Source organism: Gorilla gorilla, chromosome 12, assembly GCF_029281585.2.
Source record: "Gorilla gorilla gorilla isolate KB3781 chromosome 12, NHGRI_mGorGor1-v2.1_pri, whole genome shotgun sequence".
Taxonomy (NCBI): Eukaryota; Metazoa; Chordata; class Mammalia; order Primates; family Hominidae; genus Gorilla; species Gorilla gorilla.
Window position 1 is genome coordinate 131,546,013 of NC_073236.2, and position 14,161 is coordinate 131,560,173.

Here is a 14,161-nt window from a genome sequence, read left to right on the forward strand (position 1 = left end):
CTCACCTTACCCCATCCCATCCCATCCCATCCCATCTCATCCTACCCCATCCCACCCCACCCCATCCCATCACCCCATCCCTCCCTATCCCAGATTTCCCATCCCATCCTACCCCAGGGCATCCCATCCCATCCCATCCTGCCCCATACCAGCCCTTCCCACCCTATCCCACCCCATCCCATCCCATCCAAAGGTATGTATTCTTGGGCTGCTACTGAACCTCTTAGCTTCTGTCTTCTCACCTATAAAAGGCGAATTGGCAAGGTCATCCCCTTTGGCAGGTAAGTAAATGCGGAGGACATAGTTCATGTTAAATAAATGACAGCGACTGCTGTTTCGCTGGTTGTCATGCCCATGAGCAAGGCAGTACCTGTTCTTCCCACCAAGGACAAGCTAACCCTGCTACCCAGGTCCTGCTCGTGTCCTGAGCTCCTCCTCATACCTGCCACCAGACTTGGTTTTGTATCCTACCTGGGCTTCAGGAGAGAGAATTAAAAAAATCAAATTAGGTAAAATTGGAGTTAAATGATAATGATAACTTCTCAGCTACTTCAACCTCAGTTTCTGCCCTTTTTGAACGTGCCAAGCAGTGGAGGTATCTTAACAGGCCCGTTCTGTGACTGTTACCACTGTTCCCATTTTAATGCAGCTATTTGTGTACTAGGTACCTCTCTCCCATGAAGCTGTGAACTACTTAAAGCACAATAAGGAAAGGAAAGAAGGAAGGAAGGAAGGAAGAAAGGAAGGAAGGAAACAAGGCAGGGAGGAAGGAAGGCAGGCAGGAAGGAATAATTAATGAATAATACTGCATTCAGGAAACTAGACCCAGTATTTTCAAAGTGACTCATACCCAGCCATCCTCTCCTTTGCCAGTTAGCGTTGATAATCTTCAATTGCTCAACCACTTGTTTCTTTTAATTTTAACAATCTTACAGCTGAAGCTATCTAAGATTTATTCAGGAGAATATATTTTATAACACCTCCTTTTTCCTGTAAACATTGAAGGAAGGTTCGTGATATGGACCCTTAGCTGAAATTTGAAGGTGAAAAAGGATTGCTCCGTTCCTATTTATGGTGTGGGAATGACTTTCCTTCACCACTAGCCTGGGTGAAATTTAATGACTGACCAAGAGGGAAGTAATTCATTCTTCCTGTCATCCTATTTTATTCCCCTGCCCCCTTACCTTGTGCTCTCTTTTCCTGCTCAGTTCCTATTATGATCTTTCTTTGTCAAGGATGTTTCTCATGATTAAGTGCTTATATCTTCTTCTCCCCAGCATATTTGTTTGGATAGATTTAGGACAGATAAAAATGCTGAAAATTGCCTGGTTTCTGTTTTCTCTAGAGAGAAAACCCTGAAAGATTTTTAGCTAATGGCATTAGACCAGTTTCGATCACTGTAAGATTCTCTGGCTTTAGTTCTATAACCCTCCAGAAGTCTAGATCTTTTTGATATTAAAGAAAACATGCACACTTTGAGTGAGCTACTGAGTTCCATCTAATTGTTTCCATTTTACAGAGACTAAGGACAGGGGACCACTGGGAAGGCACGTAAGGAAACAAAAGGGACTTTGACCCAGAGACTGGACCCTGAGTCTATATGAAATAGGAGGTGATGGTGTTACTAAGAATTTCTTGCTTTGAGCTGGTTTCATTCTGGGTGAAGTCTGTACTTGAAGTTCCTCTCCTAACCTAACGATGGTTGCAGGTGGGGCCAAAGTTAATGGAGAACCTGGAGTAACAGCCTCACCACCTTGGATCACTTTCAGTAACCACCAGGCCTACCTGGAAGTGCAACTCTGGGTCATGTGGAAGTGAAAACTGCAGTGGTAGGCATCCAGTGTCTATTCTGGGGGCTCTGACTTGGTTCTCCGCTCACCTATCTGAAGGGCTGGCTTGGCATGGACTTATTTAGTGTCTTTCTTTATGGAACTCAAAAAGCCTTTATATGTAGCCTTATCTTTCAGTTGTCCCAAGAAGCTCTATTGGCATTAGAAGTAAAGATATCTGCAACTAAAGTTTTCCATAACTTGCATTTTTGTCCCAAGTTTTATGGCCCTTGGCAGAACGTCACTGAGTCCTGGTCTTATGACCAGAATACCTGAGTCTTAAAATCTGAGACCAGGGGCTTCTGATCAGATGGGCCTGGGCCCCTGGCTCAAATCTTAACTGCTTTACCAGCAATAGATGGCAATTCCTGCCCCCTTTCTCCTCTGTCCTTCAGAAAGGGCAGGAGCTGAAGTTGAAAGAGCTGAAAAGCTATAAAGAGTTGTCAACTGCTTTTTTTCCAATTCTGGTTTTTAAATTATCTCTTATGAGGTCCAGTTAAAACATAATGCAGGTTCGGTCAATTCCGCTTCTAAATCTCAGCCATGAAGGAACTGGGAAGATGCTCAATAGCCACTATTAACAGTTGTTCCTTACAACCACATGGTGGCACTGTTGAAGATCTGTCCTGCACAGCCCGGTGAACACACATCCATTGTATTGATGCCCTTGTTTTCTCCATTTCTGCACAAGCTGAGATTGTGGTCTATGTGTGGCCTTCCTGGATGCAGTTCCCACAGTTCATACAGATAGGCTTAGCCAAGCTTTCCTGCCACAGGACACAGTGCTTGGGTGACTATGTTTAGGAGTTACCAGCACAAGCTATGCTGGGAGCAGCCCTTCTCAACAAGACTTCAGGCCTTGTATTGAGTCCAAGCCAGCAAATAAACTCTCAGTGACTTCCTGATCAATTCCTCTTGGGAATCTTGGGACAGGGACACTATTAGTCTTGACAGATTCTCAATTTTGAATGTCTGGGTCTGTCTTTTTTTTCCTAATAGGCTTTTGGCTTCTTCTACAAATTTTTCAACTCCCATCTTCTGTGGCCAGTTCTTCATACCCAGGGGAGGAGATATTTGTTTTTGTTCTAATATAAAATATTCATTAGATCACCAACCCCTATCCATCACTGCAGCCACACTTACACAACACTTCTTTGTCAGAATGGATGTATGAAGTTGCTTCAAAACCCATCTTCTTCGTTCAATGAAGAGTTAAGTGGTTGGTGAGGAGCAAATAGTTTTTGGCATTCAGCTATGAAAGACTCACAACCACTTTAAAAACTTTTTATTTTTAATTTTTTTGAGATGGAGTCTCACTCACTCTGTTGCCCAGGCTGCAGTGCAGTGGTGCAATCTCGGCTCACTGCAATCTCCACCTCCTGGCTTCAAGTGATTCTCCTGCCTCAGCCTCCCTGAGTAGCTGGGATTACAGGTGTGTCCCACCACTCCCAGCTAAATTTTTGTGTTTTTATTAGAGATGGATTTCACCATTTTGGCCAGGCTGGTCTTGAACTCTTGATCTCAAGTGAACCACCCACCTTGGCCTCCCAAAGTGCTGGGATTACAGGTGTGAGCCACTGCACCTGGCCACAACCATTTAGAAAATGGTTTGAATATAGCATTCATGATCTGTGGGCTATGGAAAAACTTAATCTCACTACAAACTATTCAATATAAGAAAGTCTCACTAGTTGTCTGGGTGAGGTGGTTTATGCCTGTAATACCAGCACTTTGGGAGGCCGAAGCAGGTGGATTGTCTGAGGTCAGGAGTTCGAGACGAGCCTGGCTAACATGGTGAAACCCCCGTTTCTACTAAAAATACAAAAAATTAGCCAGGCGAGGTGCTGCACGCCTGTAATCCCAGCTACTTGGGAAGCTGAAGCAGGAGAATCACTTGAACCCGGGAGGTGGAGCCGAGAATGCATCATTGCACTCCGGCTCGGGCAACGAGCGAAACTCCATCTCAAAAAAAAAAAAAAAAAAAAAGAAAATCTCACAGGTAATTTACTAGTACATTGACCTATAGTTCTAAAATTCGAAAAGTGGTTTCTAAAATGTAAGCAATTTATTTCAGAAAAATAAATTCTTCAAAATTTGGGGGAACATTTTTAAAATGATTTTAACATTTCTATTATTAAAAAGTAATCTATGTTAAACATAATTTTTAAAAAGTGTTGAAATCATGACTTATACAAACATGAATGAATGGCTATCAAAGCTTTACTTTAACTCATTTATTAATAAAAGAACCAATAAGATATTACTACCAGTTCAAAAGAGAATTTAAAATATGCATACATAGGCAATCAGGGACACTGAAGTAAATTTACAAATAGATACAAAACTGGTCAATATCCCAGGAGAAGTAACCAAGTGCATCACCACCAAACACAATTTGCATTTCTATGGACACAAATCACCTGCATTACTATCAGTTTTCTACAGTTTATAGTTGTAAAATAGCTCAAAGACAAGGAAAGTTAGTGAGAACTTGGAAGGGTGAACTAGGCAAGACAGACTACAATCTTTTTTTTTCTGGTCCATTTCAAAGTCTTACACAGTTTTTATAGACACTTGCCTGATTATAAGTTCAAAGAAGGGATAATGGATAGCTAGTAGAACATCTTAACAATGATCCCTTCCTTACACCTTATACAAAAATTAATTCAAGATAGATTAAAGATTTAAACATAAGACCTAAAACCATAAAAACCCTAGAAGAAAACCTAGGCAATAGCATTCAGGACATAGGCATGGGCGAAGACTTCATGACTTAAACACCAAAAGCAATGGCAACAAAAGTCAAAATAGATAAATGGGATCTAATTAAACTAAAGTGCTTCTGCACAGCAAAAGAAACTATCATGAGAGTGAACAGGCAAAATACAGAATGGGAGAAAATTTTTGCAATCTATCATTTTGACAAAGGGCTAATATCCAGAATCTACAAGAACTTAAACAAATTTACAAGAAAAAATCAAACAACCCCATCAAAAAGTGGGAGAAGGATATGAATAGACACTTCTCTAAAGAAGACATTTATGCAGCCAGCAAACATGAAAAAAAAAAAGCTCATCATCAATGGTCATTAGAGAAATGCAAATCAAAACCACAATGAGATACCATCTCATGCCAGTTAGAATGGCAATCATTAAAATGTCAGGAAGCAACAGATGCTGGAGAGGATGTGGAAAAATAGGAACGCTTTTACACTGTTGGTGCGAGTGCAAACTAGTTCAACCATTGTGGAAGTCAGTGTGGCGATTCTTCAAGGATCTGGAACCAGAAACACCATTTGACCCAGCAATCCCATTACTGGTTATATACCCAAAGGATTATAAATCATTCTACTGTAAAGACACATGCACATGTATGTTTATTGTGGCACTATTCACAATAGCAAAGACTTGGAACCAACCCAAATGTCCCTCAGTGATAAACTGGATAAAGAAAACGTGGCACATATACACTATGGAATACTATGCAGCCATAAAAAAGGATGAGTTCATGTCCTTTGCAGGGACATGGATGGAGCTGAAAACTGTCATTCTTAGCAAACTAACAGAAGAACAGAAAACCAAACACCGCATGTTCTCACTCATAAGTGGGAGTTGGACAATGAGAACACATGGACACAGGGAGGGGAACATCACACACCAGGGCCTGTCGGGGGGTGGGCGGCTAGGAGAGGAATAGCATTAGGAGAAATACCTAATGTAAATGACGGGTTGATGGGTGCAGCAAACCACCATGGCATGTGTATATCTATGTAACAAACCTGCACGTTCTGCACATGTACTCCAGAACTTAAAGTATAATAATAATAATAATAATATAATAATAATAAAATGATTATAATTGAGTTTAGTGCCCAAAATTTAAATTAATGGGTAAGTAATCAAAACAGGAATTTCCGATATGCTAATTTCAGATTATTCTTAGCCCTCTGTTGCTACGTTCTCTGTGGTTTTCTTTGTGGTATAGTAGAAAGGGCACTAGACTTGCTGGTGGAGGTTGTATTCTCAGAGGTATGATTTACCTGTTGATGCGGCTTTTGTTGAATTAACTCAATCTCTCTGAGCCTCAGTGTTCTCCCTGGAAAATGTGGATAATTATTTACTCTACAAGACTCACCATATCACTGCTTAGCAGATTCAGTGAAAGGATGCATGATGATGAACCATAAAGGTATCCCTCCTTCAGACCCTGCCAAGGAGGTCACATTCACACATCACTGTCTGTTCTGCAGCTCCACTTCAATGTCTTAGGGTCATCTCAAAACTAACCAGGCCAAAGCTCTGCTGTTGATTCCCACTTTCATCCCTCAAAACTTATTTTGCTTCATGGCATCACCATCCACCCTGTTTCTTATTCCAAAAACCCAGGGTTCATTGAGGATTAACCACTTCCTTTACCCTCACATCTAATCTAACACCCCACCTTACTGGCTTTACTTTCAAAGTATCTTTCTAGTCTCACCATTCTCACAATTTCCAATGTTACCACCCGGGACCAAGCCAATACCAGCACTTTGGAGACTGAGGAGGGAGGATCATGAGGTCAGGAGTTCGAGACCAGCCTGTCCAGCATGGTGAAACCCTGTCTCTACTAAAAATACAAAAAATTAGCTGGGCATGGTGGTGCATGCCTGTAGTCCCAGCTACCCGGGAGGCTGAGGCAGGAGAATCACTTGAACCCGGGTGGCGGAGGTTGCAGTGAGCCGAGATCATACCACTGCACTCTAGCCTGGGTGATAGAGCGAGACTCTGTCTCAAAAAAAAGAAAAGGTGAAATTCCCCCACGCCTCATATCTTAAAAGGACTACACCTCATGTCCTAAAAGGATGACATGTCCTAAAAGGATGACATGTCCTCATGTCCTAAAACAACTACCTACCGTGCTGTCTAACTCTCTGCCTTTGTGTCTTTGTTTCCCTTTGGCTGCCTGTCTCCAGCCACACTGACCTTAATATTCTGTACTGGGCCATGCCCCTTCCTGCTGCAGGGACTTTGAATTTGCTGTGTCCTCTGCTGAGAACATTCCCTCTGAAGATTCAGAACCCTTTATACTACTCCAACACCAAATATTTAATCTGTCAATCTAATCTTGGATATTTGAAATCTTCTCCATACATATCATGAGATATTCTTCGCCAGAATAAGCTTTTGTTTCACTACCAAGAGGTGAGTGCATTTTGAAATCCACTGGAACCTCACAGGTATTGAATCTCTTCTGTGCACATTTGGATGTGGAAAATGGAAACTTGTAAGTCTACGGAAACTAAACCAGAGCAGGTTTTATAGTTGGGCCTAAGATACAGTTCCTAGGGTTCAGTTTAAAAATATTTTCTATTTTTTCCTGGATTTTATTGCAAATGTTTTGTCGCTGTTTTGATTCTGTTTTTGTCTACACCTGGGTTTAATTCCTCCACTATTAGGTACTCACTGTGCTGTGATGGTTTGAATGCAGGTTTGGCCTCCTCTCCAGCCTGTGACTACCGAGAAGACAGGGCACCTGTCCTATTCACCTTTGTATCTCTGGTGTCTCACTCAGGATCCGGCACAGGTACATGTTGTAGTACATGTTCAGTGAATAAATGATAGTGCATCTCAATGATCTATGGTTTAGAGGCCAACGTGGACATTTTGTATTTCAGTACGTAATCAAGTTCAGTCTGTGACCTGGGAAGACATACAGTAGTAGTAATATTTTCCCTGTGTTTTCGGTTATGATGTGTTAATGTTGCTATTTATGTTTGGAAAATGTCCAAGGTTGCCACTATAATGGAATCACTTTCATTTGAGAATAGGCTGAAGGTTGGATGGAAGATAGGATGAAATAGACAGTGTCGTGGGGGTGCTGATAGAGTGAAACCTGTGACAGCTCACTTAGGCTAAAGACCGCACAGTTACCCTTCAATCTGCCCAGACCTCAGGTGTGCTGCCTGCATCCAGTTGTCTTGCACTCTGTCGTGCCCAATCCACAATCCCTAAGGATTAGACTGCAGGACTTGGGGGAAGGAAGGATAGAGGCAACTGTGGTGGAGTGTGATGACTTGGCTTGTAATCAGAAGCTATAGAACCAAGATTTTGGACTTCTAGTCACGCAAACTTGAACCCTCAGCAAAACAGGAATAGTACTGGTGAATTCAGAGGTATTTTTGTGTTGATTAAGTAAAATATTACAAGCTGGAGAACAGAGGCTCTGACCAGTGGCCAGGCCAGGTGATGGGCCTTACATTTTTGTTAGCTGTTTTCTCATTTTGTTAATGAGTGTTGTATTTATTCCTCCACAAATTCAACAGTGCTTGCCAAGGACCTGCTCTGCGCCAGGGGCTGCTGGAGCTGGGAACCTAATGATCACAGTGTCAGCCTCTGCCAGCCTTTGTATGTGTGGCAGGGGTGGTTTTGAGTCCCACCATCTTCCATCCCTGATGCTTGGAGAAGCTGAGGACACACAGGGTAAGTGATAGCCCAAGCTGGGAGGAACCTGGACACTGGGTCTGAGAGCCTACTTCAGAGACGCTATTTGCGGCATCTTGGTGATTTAAAGATTCTCCCAAATCTTATTAAAAATGAATGGATCAGCTGGGTGCTGTGGCTCACACCTGTGGTTTCAGCACTTCGGGAGGCTGAGGCAGGTGGATCACTTGAGGTCAGGAGTTCGAGACCAGCCTGGCCATCAGGGTGAAACCCCCGTCTTGACAAAAAAAAAAAAAAAAAAAAAAAAAAAAATTAGCTGGTTGTGGTGATGCACGCCTGTAATCCCAGCTACTTGGGAGGCTGAGTGAGGAGAATCGCTGGGACCCAGGAGGTGGAGGTTTTAGTGAACTGAGATTGTGCCACTGCACTCCAGCCTGGGCAACAGAGCAATACTCTGTCTCAAAATAAATACATAAATAAAATAAAAAGGAATGATTGGGTCCTGTGATCTGGGGTCTAAACAGTGTTGTTTTTGTTGACCTCTTACCTGTGTGGATTTCTTACAGATTTGGTAAAAGAATCTTATTCCATCAAAAGCAATCCTTAGCTTTATTTCAAGATTTCCCTTAGTATGTAAACCAGAACAAGACATAGACCTGTGAGATGCTATGTGAAAAACGGTAGGATGGTCAAACAACTTGGGTAAGGTTTCTTGCTCCATCCTCCTCCTAGAGAGTCCTGGTGGACCTGAGATTTTGGGAAGATGCAGACATACCAAACCCTAGTGTTGTTTACCTCTGGGGCTGGTATTGGAGTAACGAAGGTGAGGTTATCCATATTTAATTAAGTAACCTCTGTATTGTTTATAAGGAGCATGTATTTTTTTTGTAACTTAAATAATCCTATAAAATAAAACAATAAAAAAAAAGAAGACCCAAAAAAGGTTCTGAGAAGGCCTGCCATAAGGAAACCTAGTATGTCCCAAATGTTTCCCACTAGGTAACACTTAACTGGTTCTTACACCAAATTTTTGGGGGAGTGCTTTCCTAATAAACATCAATCTTCCTTGATTGCATACATCTCAGAATAATTTAACTTTACAGCTAGAAGTAAGTTAAAACATGGCCCCTGTGCTGACTGCACTAGAAAATAAAGTGACGCCTGCTGAGGTTGTGTGGCTTGCCCGAGGTGACCCAGTGGAGGCCGACCAGAGGCTCCCATCCCCTTTACCAGGAAGGTGAAGCTGCCCACCCCTCACTTTTGTTAATAATGACACTGTTAAATTAAGCTAAATGTGGCCTGAGGAGGCCTCCCTACCTTGAGTCCCTAGGTAACAAATTGCAAGGTAACTTAGTATGTAAACTCACTGAAAGCCCACCTTTGAAGTATACTTTTGTATCATAACTGAGTCTCAGCCAATCACAGCAGCTGAACTTCAGTCAATCCCAGACCGCCAGCTGTTCAGACCACATTCAAATATGGCAAAGGCTGCCTGTAATCAGTCAGGCCCTTTCTGTACCACACTTCTGTTTTCTGCCCATAAATGCTGCCTGCACACTTGCAGAGTGGGGAGCTCTCTGAGCCTCTCTTCTGGTTCCAAGCGCTGCCCAATTGGAGAATTGTTCTTTGCTCAATTAAACTCTGTTGAATTAATTTATCTAAAGTTTTTCTTGTAACAATACCATTACCATTATAACAGCCGTTAACAACAGGGCAATATGTACAGGGGATTCTCCCAGCTCTGCTGTGCGTATTGTACTAGGAAACTTTAACATCTCAAGACTTCAGGAAAGATAAATAAGTTTTCAGATCTGGGCTCAGGGACCTGCTGTCACTACCGTGGGCTTTAAGAACATGTTGTTACCCTTTTCTCTCCTGACACTGCCTACTCCATCAGGAAAGGGTCTGGTGAGGGCTGGTTTTAGCTCTCCCAGGCATGGCTGCTATCCTGAGTCCCTGCTTCCTTGACACGCCTTCCGCCTGGCTTCCTGTAGGTCTCTGAAAGTGGCAGGGAAACCAGATGCACGGGAAATGATGGACTTTGAGCATTTCTCCCCTAAGACCCAGCAGAACACTTCATGGGGGAACTTCTGTGGTTATTAGCCAGCTTCCTCTGCTGAACGAGAAAGCCGGCTGCCCCCTCGCACTCTAGGCTCTTGAAAGGTCAGACTTCTGACTCTAAAAGTGACCCAGATGAGATGCTGAAAGGCATGGTGGTTACAAGGGAGGGGACAAGAGGCACAGCTGTATTTCTATAGATAGCAAATACAGGGGGGCAAAGCCATAGATTTTAATTTTGGCACTCCTTAATGTAAAAAATAAAACAAAACAGAACACAACTGGCATGCTTGCAAACACAGGGTCTGAAGTCCCTGTGGGAATAACCAGCCAAGGAAAAGTGAATGGGGGAAGGGAGAATGGGATTGTATCAGGCTGCTTCACAATGGGAGGTCACCCCAAATCATTTATAAAAGGTAAGTGCTAGCACAGCCCAGCGGGCCCTGAGCACCACGCTGCAGGTGTGATTTATGAGGGAGAGACTGACTATAAATCAACACCCTTTGTTTTAAGTAGTAGTTCCAGTGCAGTGGATTAATTTACATGCAAAGAGAATGAAGAAAAATTGCAATGTATTATAATCTACGCGTATCACAGAATTAGATTCCAAATTGGAACAAAGCGTTCCCACTGGCTATTTGACTACGACTGTAGAGCAAGTGCCCTTGTGTGGCGTTCTTTACGGGGCAGGGATGAGATAGTGACTGTTTGGGTCTTCAGGTCACCAGCGAGAGTGGTTTGTTGGAATCCTGAGTGAGAAGCTTCAGTGCTGGAAACCAAAAAAATTAATTCCTTTCAATGTTGGCATGGCCTGGTTGCCAGGCTCTCAGGGTATCTTTGTTAGTAAAAAATCTTGCATTGTCATCATTTTTTTACCATATTTGAACTTTGGTGTATTGCTGCTCTTGGTATTAATATATTATAAAAGAGGGAGACAAGATTCTAGGCCAGTTCTCATCAGCCATTGCGTAGCTGGGGATGAGAGAGAAGAGCCAGTTTGAGCGTGTGCAACTGACGTTGGGAATTTCCATCGTACGTGTATTTATTCTATTTATTTGGATCTTTGATTATCCTTACTGTCTTAATGGCTCATGGTTATTTCACATATGTCAACCTTGTACTGCTCAAGAGACAAAAAACTTCCTGAGAGCAGAGCTGAAATCTTTGGTTCTGTTGTATTTCTCAAAATGCCTAGCACTTTGTTTGGGAAAGAATAGATTCTCAGGATGCACTTGTTGACTTGAATCAAATGTCTGTGAAAACAGGAGAGAGCCATTGCCATGAATAATCAAAACCCTAGGGTTATTCAAAGCCCTCATTTCAGCTCTTAAATTTAGCTCTCTTTTCCCTCAAGCCTTTTATCATAAATACCATGAGGGGGAAGGAAAGAGGATTATGATTTCATCTCTATTTGCCTCTCCTACCCTCCTGCTGGTACTGAAATGATCAAGAGAGTAGAAAAATGCCCAAAAACCAACAGAAGGAAAGAGATGCAAACGGCTCAGAGAACCATGCATGGGAGGCTTTGCCTAGAATGACTGAGATGGACTGTCATCTTGTAAGCTACTACCTGTTTTTGGTTTGGTGATGATTTTGTACCCATTAGTGTGTGCGGTTTTGCATTTGTGTACTTTGCGGTTTCAGGTGGAACTCGAAGTCTATTCTTTCAAGGACAGAAGGGAATTCCTAACAGTGCGCTGACAGTAAAGTTCATAACAAAGAACATCTGCATGCTATTACTATCGCTTTGGGTATTCTTGGATATTTTTATCCTTTTTTTTCCCAAAACAAATTATTTTCACTGAATCCCAAATGTTCTGTTTCTACTCAAATGATAAATCATGATATGAATCTATTAGAGAATGATATGGCCTAAAGATGTCCTACAGATTGTCAGGATTTTCTAGATTTGCATATAGTTGCTGGTAGCACTGTCAGCAGTGCTTAGTGGATTTTAGCTAAGACAGTGGCCATGCCATAGAAATCCCAGGGGGAAGCTGAGGTTGAGCCAGGTGGGTAAAGTGAGAGCCAGAATGTTTCTGAAACTGCTCATTCATTCCTTCATCCACCGTTTATGAAATACCTCTTGCAGCCCAGGCATTGTAATTGGTGCTGAGAATCTAGTGATGAGGACAATGGAATCTATGCCCTCAAGGAGTGGGGGCTTCTCAGGAAAGAGAGACTCTGGTAACAGAGCACGTTCAGGGCTATGGCAAGGATACCCCAGAGAGCCTAGGCCCTGTACCAGCCAACCTAGCGGAGTTGATGGGGGCATGGAGGGGTATTGGGACAAGTTTCTGAAGAAGACATTTGACCCACTTTTGATTTGTTCTTTAGGCAAAAAGTAGAAAAGGGTGTTTCAGCGACACAGATAGAAACCAGGATTTGTAAAGACAATATCTGAGTAAGATATGTTTTCCAAAATGCAAATATGATACAAAATTAAACCTTCTTTAATTGATATCTTAAAACATTGATTATTGAGGCACATTAGAGGGGGTGCTAGGCTGAACTGCTCAAAAGAATGAACTCTGATATTGTTTTCCATACTCAATAATTAGCACTATTGCCTGGCACAGAACAGAGGCTAAGTTCGTGTTTGCGGGAGAATCAGTTAACTCTTAAATTTTTATTTCCTTGGTCCCTTTTTAACACTAAACAATTAGTAGTAGAAGAAAATGTAATTGTAGTTTGTAATTTAATGGCTATCTTGGATATAAGGATGATCTTTTTACAGTCTCTAGTTAAGTTTACTGTGCATTGAAAAAGCCTATTTTTTCTTTGTATACAAATCAGCATGATTCTTCTAAAGTGAAAAATAATTTTGCTAAGTGATCCACTGCCTCGCTGACCCAATGGAAGAAAGCAGTGGTTTCTGTTTTTGAGAATTAGAATTTTAAAATAGGAGGAGCCCACAGGCTGTGGGTACCCTTTTTACCACACTCAGAAGTAGGGCACGCGTTTCTTGCTTTTCAGACTTCTTACCTTCCCACACAAAGAAACCACAAACGGGGAATTGGGACTGAAAGAGTCAAGCGGCGTGGGCTCGTCTTCCTCAGCAGGGCCATCTAAGAGGGCATACCACTTTCCAAAAGAACTGAGCTGAGACCCCAAATCTGAAAAACCATCCTAGCTGCACGTCTATACCATTTACCACGGGCTGGTAACTTGTGTGGTGTTCTGTAAGAGTGAGTTCACTCAATGTCTACACAACAGCCTTTTGAGAGGGAGGCTATGATCATCCTTATTTTACAAACGGGGACTTTGGTTAAGAATTTGCTCAGGGTCACCAGCTTGTAGGTGCCAGCACTGTGGCTTGAGTCCTGGTGATCTGGGGGGCAGGTCCCATGCAGACTCATGTTGTTTTGACCCACTGCCTCCCTCCCTCCGTTCTGAGGAGGGCAAAATGCCACACAATGGATGACACAGTCACATTATAATGATGCTAAGATGCTTTGTGGTTAAAAGCAACATAAAAAGATATGAGGCTATGCTTTTAGCTTAAAACAACTTTAAATGTTAGAATCATGATTAGAATAGTTATTGTTTTTCTCAACAGTTTCCAAGATATAAATTTTGAGACCCAGAATTTTTAGGAGTATTTTAAGGCTCCAAAGATAAGAATCCTTAAGAACTAACTGTGGAATGAGAAACACTGCCAATAAGTATATATTTCCTTCATGTTGGTCAAAATATATTTTATTTATATTTTGGACAGTTCTTATATGCATATGATACAACACTCAAAAGTATAAAGAGAGTGCAGTGAAAAGGCGGCCTCCCTTCCATATCTGATTCCCTTCCTTAGAGGCAACCAGTGTTAGGAGTTTCCTTCTATAGATATTTTATGCA

At 42.1% G+C, this 14,161-nt stretch overlaps 1 long non-coding RNA gene across 1 annotated transcript in view; it reads left to right on the forward strand.

Annotated features, from left to right (window-relative positions):
- The first annotated feature begins 3,675 nt into the window (after positions 1-3,675).
- LOC134756814 (uncharacterized) overlaps positions 3,676-14,161 on the forward strand; it is a 28,038-nt gene continuing 17,552 nt past the window's right edge. The window contains exons 1-2 of the long non-coding RNA XR_010130071.1: positions 3,676-7,394; positions 8,134-8,290. This is a non-coding gene — a long non-coding RNA (uncharacterized lncRNA). The remainder of the gene's footprint in view (positions 7,395-8,133; positions 8,291-14,161) is intronic.